Genomic DNA, 8,217 nt, shown 5'->3' with positions numbered 1-8,217 from the left:
TTCATCCACATTACTTGTGTTGTGTTCTTGTTTTCCCAAATTCATTGTCTTACTCTTTTATTTCTTTGCTCAAATATAACAACACATGCACACCTCTTACCAATGTGTTCTATTTACTTAATATTTAATTTAAAAATTCTCATATTCTCATACACTGTTTCCCTTCTAAATAATGTTATCCATCATGTTCATCAAACAATGTTTTAGCTACAGATGGGTGAAAGGATTTGAGAAGAAATCAAATGCACAACAGTGGAACTGGTGGAAACTTACACACCTTTTGTTGATACACACGGGTTCGAATAGATCATTACAGGACCAGGGTTAAGTAAATGGGAAAAAAACATATAGGGCCGTGAAAAAAATAGTGCCCAATAAGGAATTAATATATCATGCTAAGGACAAAAAAAAAATGAGGCTTCAGAAAATGATTTGTGGCAAGAACCAGAAAAGAACCTTAGAAAACTTTGATAGGTTTGAAAAAGGCAGGCATCTGTGGAATTAAACAGAAATCTATGAAGATAAACTGTAGATAAACTGTGACAATGGAAAGAATTGGATGAGATATAAAAGACTGCCAGGGACCTCAAAATACAATAGCAGAATTTAAATAGATTTTAGAGGCAGTAAAGAAGCAGAAATGGTGCCTGGAAAATTTATTTAATGAATAGAGTGTATTTCAGTGTTTGTCTTAGAATATTTAGGAAATAATAGAAGAGAAATTCACAGCTATGAAGAACAGAAAGTAAACCCAAGAATTATGGCATTTCTGAGAAAGCATGTATATTAATTGGCACTAAATTAATAATCAAAGACACAATTACAGAGGACTTTCTTAACTTGGATAGTCACCTGATCACATGGATTGATTTCCAAGAGAAGTAAGCAAAAATGCACTTGCTAAAACACTGTAAAAATAAAAGATTGAGAAAATAATTCTGTTAACATTTGGGCAAAAAAGAATATAGTTCACTTTTAAAGAATAATCAGAGGCTCTTCAGACATTCATGTTGTGTTGAATATCTGAAAACTAGGAAACCTAGTCTACAGGTTTGAGGGGAAAATATACAACTGAAGAATTTCCTGCCCAGTCAAGTTGTAAATGCAACAGAAAATCCTTTCTAGCTATACTGATGCATTTAATCCCCAGCACCAGTCACCATGCTATAAACATCATAAGAATTAAAATTCAGCTCATGATGCTTTCAGTAGAATCCAATGCAGTCAAAGGCTCTAAGGATAAGGAATTTCATCAGTAAAAATATGATTTCAACTGACAATCAAAAAAGAAGAGAAATTCTTAATTTTAAATTCTAATTATGTCCCCAAATTGTGGGCAGCTGAGACTCTTCTCTTTTGCATTTTTAAAAAAATGTTGGGTCCATGCATGAGGTGAGTTTCAATATCCAGAATAAGACTACAGTCATGAAATTGGAACAGTAATAGTTCTTGATATTTGTCAAGTCCTTATGTGTACTGGTATTGATCAAAGACCTTAGTATGTGTTAGCCCATTTATCATCTCAATCATCCTCAGAGATAGGTTATTATTAGTACCTATAGTTAGCAGATGAGGAAATTGAGGCACAAAGTCACCCAGGTTGCAGATGATTGAACTAGGAGTTTGAACCTGGCAGTCTGACTGGATGTTTTACAGTAGATTTCTAACCACTACCCTATATATCCTTTCAGGTAGAAATAAGAATACAAGAGGCCATTTATTTACATTTCTTTATTTTGAAGGCATGACTTTTGAGGGCCAAGGACTCACTCAACATAAGGTTTTGGGTGCCAGTGTGCTTTGAGCTTCGAGGTGGAGATTTTATGGAGTGGAAGGAGTATGAGGTGGGCAACCATCGTGGTGGCAGGTTTGAGTTCTTTAGTAGGAGGTGCCTGGCAGGTGTGCATCTTCCTGCCCTGGCCCTTTGCTAGGGAGTGATTGACAGAGGTCTTTGCCCCCTGGCTGTAAGTTGGTCCACTTGAGTCACACAGGCATAGCCATGCCCCTAGGTGACTGTTACTATCACAGGGGAGGACAAGTTCCCAGACAAGAAGTATAAGCTGTTAGTATCCTTGCCAGGAAGCCCATGCAGAGCCTCCCACTCTTAAATTGCTAAAGCAGGCAGGGGTAACTGCAAAACAGTATTCATAGTCCGATGGGGAATCTCAAAGACAGAGATAAGCGTATCATAGAGATTACCAAATGTCTGAAGGAAATAATCACATGAAAGAAAGAAATCAATCTCAACTGAGTTAATAGATCAAATAAAATATGGGACAAAATATAAAATAAAAATAGGAAGTTAAGATATTAGTTTAGAATTCCTGGAAATAAGCTTAATTTTTAAAAAGGTCAGTAAGTCGCCTGAATACCAGAATGAACATAGCCAAAGAGTCAGTTGGAAGACTGAACCTCAAAATTCTACAAAACATAGAAGAGACACCTAAAGAGGTGGAAAGCAGTTATTGATGGTAAGAGCCATGCCAGGCAGTTAAAGAAGCTTCAATATTCATCTGTGAGCGTTTCAGGAACAAAGAGAGCTGAGTGGAGGAAGTACTCAAAGTTATAAGAAAAGAAAAATATTCAGAATTGAAAAAAATTCATGCAGATTGAAAGGGCCCATTGAGAGCCTACACATCCATACTGTGGCAAAATTCCTGAAGATCAGGGAAAGAGAGGAGTATTTTAAAAGCTTTCTGAGACAAAAGAAATAGAACTCATAAAATGGAATGAGATGATTGAGTTTGGATTTCTCTTTGGCCCTGCAAGAAGACACAGGGGAATATTTTGGAGTTCCAAGAGAAAGGAAATGCAACTAAAGTATGGACCCATACAAACTGTTAGTTGCAGATGACAGCAAAATACATGAGCAAAGGCTCTGAGCTATCTGTAAACTTCAACCTGAAGGAAGTTCTACTGCAAAAGAGCCTTAAAAGATGAATCAGAGAAGGAAATGTGAGCCATGAATAGCCATGATGCCAAAAAACAACAACAACAAAAACAAAAAACAAAAAAAAGAAAGAATAACATGTGACTTAAGTTTAAATTAGAATTTATTATTAAAAAAATGAGGATTCACATGATCTCAACATGAGAAGTGGGAGATGGGGAAGTTGAAGAGCGAAGTGAGATTAGCTCTAGACATTAATAGAAAATTACGTTTATATTTGTGTTAAACTAAAGGTTAACCAGTGGAAGAATTGAGATAGGATGCACAATTGCTAAAACATTAGGGGAAAATGAATGAAAAATGCTTGATCAATTCAAAGAAATATCACCAAGAAGAAAAAAGACATAAGAAAGCACAGTGTATACAAAACGTAAAGCAAGGTGGCAGTAAGTCCAAATATGACTAGGTCCTAGAAATGTGCTTGAGTTAAATTGCAGTTAAGCATCCAACACTTGATTTCAGCTCAGGTCATGATCTCAGGGTCGTGAGATTGAGCCCTGAGTTGGGCTCTGTGCCAAATTGCACAGTCACAAGACAGTCTGTACTAAGAAAACAAAGATTTATTTATAGACTATTAATAGGGCACAATAACAATACGAGGATTAGAATAATGGTAAAGAAAAAATACCAAAGAAACATTAACAGAAGAAAAGTGAGAATAATAACAATAATATCAGATGAAAAATTTAGTCATAGCCCCAAACAGTAACAGGGACAAAGATAATCAAGACACATATTTCCTTTTGTTGTTGTTCATTCCCATTCTGATTTTTTTGCAATTACGGTTTGAAGCATTCTTTGTATTCATAATTTTTTAAAAAATATTTTATTTATTTGTTTATTAGAGAGAGGGAGAGAGAGAGCAAGAGAGAATGAGTGAGCATGGGGAGGAGCAGAGGGAGAGAGACAAACAGACTCCGTGGTGAGCACAGAGCCCGACTTGGGGCTCCATCTCACAACCATGAAATTATGACCTGAACTGAAATCAAGAGTTGGATGCTTAACTGCCTGAGCCATCCAGGTGCCCCCACAATTGCTTTTTAAGTGGTATTTAACACATAGGGTAAAATGCTACAGCTTTTTTTTTTGGGGGGGAGCTCCTGGTTGATTTCTTGGGGACCATTTTTATTGACTGAAAAGTTTTGATTTTCACTATTTTCTTCTTATAGTAGTTTGCACTTTTGTTGGGCAACTTTTTCTGTTCATACTGAAATGTGTAGTTTTTGTACTAAAAATGACAGGTTACTTTAGGAAAGTGATGTTTCTTGGTTCAAGAGTGCCCTCTTCTGTTGGTATAGTGAAGCACAGCTTCTAAAACAAATGGTGTCTTACTGCTATACTTATTGATCTGAATTCCGTGCACAGATATTTGAAATTAGGTGGCTTCCAGTAAACTGGTGGAATAGTTCCACCAGAAGAAAAAAAATATTGGTAAAGAGAGATTAACTCATTATGCATAGATTTTGTGATTATCTTTCTAAAAAATCCAAATGAGTTAGCTGACAGTTTACCAAGTAAGAAAATTCTTCAGATGGTTGGTTAGCTAGTTACCCAAAATGTAAAAAAAGGGCTTCTGATATACCTGTAATAACTATTTTTAAGTTCAGCATTTTATTTAATTCACAGAGTTAATTCTAATTGAGATTTTCTTTTTATTCATTTATTTACAGTATGTATCTCCCCAGTAGAATATAAATCTGATGAGAGAAGGGATCTTTTACATCTTATGCATTGCTGTTCCTTGGTACTTAAACTAGTATCTGACATAGAGAAAATGCTCAAATACTTGTTGAATAAATGCATGAATGGAAAAAACAAGGACCCTATTCATGAGAATATCAAAACTATAAAATATGAGTAAGTCTAAAAGACATGTGTTTCTGTGTGCTTGAGTAATGCAAATACGCAAATAATAAAAATATAAACAGAGTTCAATGATTCATCAAACAGTGGACATCCATGCAACTACCATCGGGTAAAAGATATATGACATTATCATCACCCCAAAGCCCCCTTGCATCAGTTTCCAAGTATTACTTTCTTCATTCTCTTCAAAATATAACCAGCATGTTGGCTTGCAGCCCTGTAATTTAGTTTTGTCTGCTTTTACACTTCATATAAATAAAATCATACAGTCTATATTCTTTTGCGTTTGGCTTGTTATCATCAATATTGTTTTTGGTGCTCATCCATTTTGTTGTCTAAGCTTTAGTTCATTCCTTGTCATGGCTGTGTACTATTTTATTGTGAGACCATAATTTATGTCTATGTTCTACCATCATATGTATCTCTTGGTGCCCATAAGTGTGCATTTCTGTTGGGTGTATATCTGAGGTAGAACTACTAGGTCATAAGGTACGTGTATGTTCAACGTCAATAATGCCTTTGATTAATGAAAGATTTACCTTTTGCAGAGTCCAATTTATTAACCTTTACTATTCGTGCTCATGTTGTTGTGTTTCATTTAGCTCTGCAGGTCATTTAGAATTGATATTTTGAATATGGTATGAGGCGGTAGTCAAGATTTCTGTTTTCCCAGTGGATGTTCAATTGCCTCAGCATAATTTATTGAAATCACCTCTTTTCCCCAATGTTCTGTAGCATAATTTTTAAAAAAAAAATCTAGTATGCATAATATGCACAGATATATTTCTGGGCCTTTCTTCTGTTCTATCCTTTGGCCAAACCACATTTAGTTATTTAATGACAAGTCTTGCTACCCTGATAGAACAGGTCTTACCTCCTCCTTTTCCAAGAGCGTTTTGGTTATTCTTGGCTCTCTGAAGTAGGTAATCAATTTTTTGAAAAACAAGACCTCCTGGGATTTCTTTTTTCTTTTTTTTTATGATAGTCACAGAGAGAGAGAGAGAGAGAGAGAGAGAGAGAGAGAGAGAGAGGCAGAGACACAGGTAGAGGGAGAAGCAGGCTCCATGCACCGGGAGCCCGACGTGGGATTCGATCCCGGGTCTCCAGGATCGCGCCCCGGGCCAAAGGCAGGCGCCAAACCGCTGCACCACCCACCTCCTGGGATTTCAATTAAGATTGCAGTGATCAACTTTGAAAGAATCGACATCTTTATAGTATGGAGTCTTAAACCATAAATAAAACATATTCCTCCAACTATTTAGGTCTTCCTAATTCCAAACATATATATATGGAATTACATATATATATTATATATATAAGGTCAAATATATATATATTTTATATATAAGGTCAAATATATATATATATATATATATTTGACCTTTTTCTACATGGAGGCTTACCTATCTTTCATTTTTACTAGGAATGTGATAGTTTTTGGTGATCTCTCAAATGATACATTTTAAAAAGATCTTCATTTTCTAACTGTATGTTGCTAGTTTATAAACAATATTTGATTTTTTAATTTTTTTAAAAATTTATTTATGATAGTCACAGAGAGAGAGAGAGGCAGAGACATAGGCAGATGGAGAAGCAGGCTCCATGCACCGGGAGCCCGACGTGGGATTCGATCCGGGTCTCCAGGATCGCGCCCTGGGCCAAAGGCAAGCGCCAAACCGCTGCGCCACCCAGGGATCCCAATATTTGATTTTTTAAAAAAAATTATTTTATTTATTCACGAGAGACACACAGAGAGAGGCAGAGGGAGAAGCAGGCTCCATGCAGGGAGCCTGACGTGGGACTCAGTTCCGGGTCTCCGGGATCATGCTCTGGGCTGACGGCGGCGCTAAATCGCTGAGCCACTTGGGCTGCCCTATATTTGATATTTTTAAGAGTGACCTTGCATTCAGTAATTTTACCAAACTCACTTTTAAATTCTTATAATGTACATGTCAATTCCTCTGTGAATGATAATTTTATTTCATTTTGGGTCTTGAAACTTAATTAAGTAAGTAAGTATTCAATTGCCTTATTACATTTGCTGAATTCTTCTTTTCCCCCTATTCTTTCCCTCCAGGCTTGGTTCAATTTCGAATGGGAGCAGGGATAGTGGTCATACTTGTTTCATTTTTTATCACAAAGACAAAACTGCTTTTCCATCTCTATTTCTCCATTCCTTTCTATCTATAAACTCTACTGAGGGACATGTAAGATGAACATATTTCTGGCTCAGTATGTGAAGACAGCAATTTCTCCCACATGGATGTATCAATTGTTCCCAATCTGAATTCCCAGGAGAATTTTCATAGACCTTGGCACACTGGTGGAAAAGTTCATCTAAAAGGGAGTATGTGCAAGAATTGCCAAGGAATGTTTAGAAAGCAAAAACAATGAGGGAGCTTGGACTGAATATGAGGACATATGGTCTTGGTCAACATCCCTAGACATGGTGCTGCAGACGGGGATTCTTGTGGGAATTTTTTTTGGGTAGGGAGGGCAGGAGAGGGTTTCCTTGAGAGAAGCAGGACAGGGAAGGGAAACCTGTTCATCATTCATGAGGTCTCAGCTAGAGATTGGATTCACTGTGATCCTATGGCTGAAGCTCTGGAGGACAAGTTACACCACAAAATGAGTCCTATTTTGATGCAATGGAGCTATCCTGCCCTTTGATATCCTTATGCCAGTGGGTTATAGCTGAAGTGTGTCCAGGCTGGGGGTGGTGTGCTGCTGGCTCTCATTTGAATTGTCAACCAAAACAGCACCTGGGTGCCAGGAGCACTGGCTGGCAAAGGGAATCTGGTTGGGACCCAGTAGCAACCATTACATTATAGGCTTGGAGAAGAAAAGGGTCACATGCAGTGTCAGTCACAGATGTGCAAAGGTTGTGCCAAAACTTGGGATGGTGGGGAGTCCACAAGTACTCTGGTTCAGGACTTAATCATTTTCATGTCCTCACTCAGAAGCAGTGGAACCACTTTTACGTTTTTTTTTTTTTTTTTAGATTTTGTTTATTTATTCATGAGAGAGAGAGAGAGAGAGAGAGGCAGAGACACAGGCAGAGCGAGAAGCAGGCTCCATGCAGGGAGCCCGATGCGGGACTCGATCCCGGGACTCCAGGATCACGCCCTGGGCCAAAGGCAGATGCTGAACCACTGAGCCACCCAGGAATCCCCCACTTTTACAGTTTCTAATTGTCAATGTATTTTCTATCTTTGGGACAGTTTTGATACTGGGAGGAAGGGCTGATGAGATAGAAAGTTAGGGAAGGGCTCAATGATTGACAGCTGTGATGATGTTGAAAATTAGGTTTAAGAACAAGGATGAGAATTTGTAACTGGAAGGGGGAATTTCGGAGTTTGGTGATTTCCAGCAGGAGCTGTTCTTGGCAGTGATGACACTCA

This window comes from Nyctereutes procyonoides, unplaced genomic scaffold, assembly GCF_905146905.1.
Source record: "Nyctereutes procyonoides isolate TBG_1078 unplaced genomic scaffold, NYPRO_anot_genome, whole genome shotgun sequence".
NCBI lineage: Eukaryota > Metazoa > Chordata > Mammalia > Carnivora > Canidae > Nyctereutes > Nyctereutes procyonoides.
Note: the sequence above shows the minus strand (reverse complement) of the source record.